Below are 3,549 nucleotides of genomic sequence, written 5' to 3' on the forward strand. Positions count from 1 at the left end.
AATCATAAATAAGGTGTCTTTCTTCCTTCCTTTTTCTTCTTTTTTTTTTTTTTTTTCTTTTTTTTTGCCAGGAAAGGTGGTTATCAATGAAAATAATTTACACTTCTTGAAGACCATAATGAATTCTCTAATACTGTTAAATTATTTATCAAGTTCTTCCTAGAGAGGTTTGGTTAAACACACATAACCTCAGGTATTTTGCCARTGGCATGTATTACATAGATCATCAGACTATAGGGTCACAATTGTCCCTTTTTTACATAAAATTTAGCTACATGTATGAATGAGGGGAACAGCCATGGAGCACATCACAGTTTAACAGCCTTGAGTTCAGTGTCTCAGCTTAAAACCTGGAAGGAAAAGGTGTTCAAGAAGTGACTGGATGTGCTACCAAKTGCCATGGTCCATGTGCTAAGGTGGTCATCAGTCAAAGGCTGGACGCAGTGATCTGAGAGGTATTACCCAGCCTAAAAGATTGTGTGTATGTGATGTATGTATGATGTACATGATACATGATACAGCATGAACAGGAGTCACATAAAAACAGAACTGAAAAACTGCTGACTGTAACTGCTAGTTACAACTGAGTCAATAAATTGAGGTGAAGAAGTAAAGAATGCCAAACATGATGGAAAAATGATCTTGGACAACACTTGGCTAAAAAGGACAAGTGTTCCAATGCTTCTTAACATTCATTTATGGCCTCTGCGACATGTCTTTGTGTCTTTGTGTTCTGCTTTGTGGTAGTATGTCATCCATATATTTGTTCAGCCTCAACTCTCTCAGTCTGTCTTCACAGGAGAAGTGCTTCCATCCTCTCATCATCTTCACTGCCTTTGTCTGGACCCACTTTAACAAGTCCTTGTCTTTCCTGTGCTGGGGACTCCAAAGCTGCACTGCAGGTGGGGTCTTGCAAGAGCCGGGTAGAGGGACAGAGTCCTCTCCCTCACCCTGCTGGTCAGGCTGCTTTTGATGCAGCCTGGCACACAGCTGTCTTTCAGAGATGGAAGAGCATGCAGCAGATATCTTACCTTTCATCAACCAAYATGCCTGAGAGCTGCAGGGCTGCTCTCAATCCCCAGCCTCTGCTGATGCTGGTGACTACTCAAATCCAGGCACAATTGCGTATTGTTGAACTTGATGAGGTTCACATTCTCAGCCCTCAAGCCTATCATGGACCCTCTGGATCCTGGGCCTTCAGCACATCAGCTGTGCMCTACAAGCTTGCTGAGAATGCACTCAATCCACTGTTTATGTCATTAATAAAGATGTAATATTGCCAGTCCCAGTGCAGACTCCTGAGGGACACCATTTGTTACAGATCTCCTTTGGATGCTGAGGCACCGACAGCAAATCCTTGGGTGCAGTCATCCAGCCAGTTTATTATCCATTTAATACCCAACAGTGATGCGCATCTCTCTAATTTATTAACAAGGATGTGTGAGACAGTGCCTTCAATGTCTTAAGGCTCCCAGCCTACTCTGTCATGATCCAAAGGGTGGATCTGCTGGAGGGCAGGAAGGCCCTGCTGAGGGATCTGGGCAGGCTGAAACCAACCGTGTGAGGTGCAACAAGACCAGAGCCAGATCCCACRCCTTGGTCACAACAATCCCATGCAGCCCTGCAGGCTGGGGGCAGAGTGGCTGGAAAGTGCAAAAAGAACACTGCCGAAGGACCTTGCCAACAGATTGCAGAAGGAGAATTTTTTGCTGCTTCCTGCAGGCAGCCATCATTATTTCCCTTTGACCAAGAGGGAAACCATGACAAGTGGCACTCACAAGCAGACACAGCTTTACTTGATATGTAAACACGAGACAAATCTACAACCAAAATAAGAAACACCATCCAGGAGGTGGGAATGTGCAGCTTGAATTTCCAGCATAATTGGGTTTTTATCARGGGCCAATATGGCACATATGAGTAGTACTTTCAACTTACATTATTGAGTGCTTAAGAGTCAGCAAAGTAGATAAAAAAGTAATTTTATGAGAAAGACACCACCAAAAATWGGATGAAAAAATAAGCAAAATGTAGACAAAACAAGGACTAAGGAAATGAAAATAGGGAAGATCAAGGCCTATCCCTGTCTGCAATTTTGCAGCTGTAGGCAGTCATGTTTTTTTCCACATCTGTGTGATCTCTACAGAGGGTACTGACCATCAGCCATGGCACTTGTACTAAGTAGACTGCATCCCATAAAAGTCTCTTAGGAAAGGGGTAAGTTTGGGAAGTGTTAGGGCAGGAATGAATATTATGGTCAGCCTTTAAGTAATGCAAACTTMACTTTTTCCCACTTGTCATATATAATTGCCTTTTGGGAAAGTAGGGGAGTTTTTATCAACTTTTCAGATTGAACTCAGATAAGTAATACTGACATGTACATCCACATAATATTAAGTTACTTCTTTCCTCTTGTCTTTCCTCCTTCCCTCCCTTTCCTCTCCTTTTTCAAGAGGAAGTTCTGGGAAGTTGGAAATATTGTATACCTCAAATAAGAAACTACCACATTTAGATGGCTTCAAAACCCTGTTTCAAATGCAAGCTGGAAGTTTCTGTCAACAAGTCATAGAAATAAATTCCTTCCCAACTCCACAATTGGTAAGCAGTAAAACTATATACCTGTGAGTAAGTAAGTTAGTTAATTAATTTAATTAACATTTTAATTCAGTTTAAGTACATCACTATTACCAATGGAAGTATTTACCTACTTCAGTGATTTTTTTTTGGTCTCACAGTTTCTGTATTTATGTTTTAATATCTTCTGGAATAAAGTTATGAATGAATAATACTGTGATATAAATTTTGTATTTCTAATAGACTTCTTGCAGCCTGATCTCAAAAGTTTTCATGATGATTTTGCAAGTTTGCTGAACACTGGCACACATGAAGAGATCCTTCAAGCAGCTTGGAAATGCAGCTGCTGGTCAATACATTGCAATGATTAAGTYATTTTACAGGAGTAGGTTTGGATGCACACACCATTAATCACATTTGTGAATCAGATTATTCATTGTGGTTCAGAATTCACAAATCACTCATGAAGAAAATAAATTCCAACATTGGTGGAGTTTACTCTTTGGTAAAGCAGGAAAAATATTTTTGTGTGGGCAGCAGTAAAGGGAAAATAATTTGTAACTCTTCACTTTAATTCCTTATGACAATTTATTTGTGACTACACATGTGAGGTGTTTTATTTTCTGTTAGCAATGCAAAATTAGATAGATCTCTCATCCCTAGGTATGTTGAAGATTATTATTAGGTTTTATTTRTTTTAATCATGAAAATGAGACAAACAACACAGTAATTTCTGAACAATTACCTACAGTGGTTTATGATATTGCCATGAGAWCAGCTGATCCCATTTTATTAAGTGTGTTGGCTCCACCACACTGTGGAATTCCACTGATGGAGTTTATCAGTGAAAGGTCCTTGGCATCAATAGCAAGTCATGTCCAGTTTGTTTCCCATAAACCTCTGTTAACAGCAGCAGGCACACAAATCCTCTCCTCTCCTCTCCTCTCCTCTCCTCTCCTCTCCTCTCCTCTCCTC

The sequence above is a fragment of the Malurus melanocephalus genome, unplaced genomic scaffold (assembly GCF_030028575.1).
Source record: "Malurus melanocephalus ecotype Western Australia unplaced genomic scaffold, MMel_1.1 scaffold_7, whole genome shotgun sequence".
NCBI classification, from domain to species: Eukaryota; Metazoa; Chordata; class Aves; order Passeriformes; family Maluridae; genus Malurus; species Malurus melanocephalus.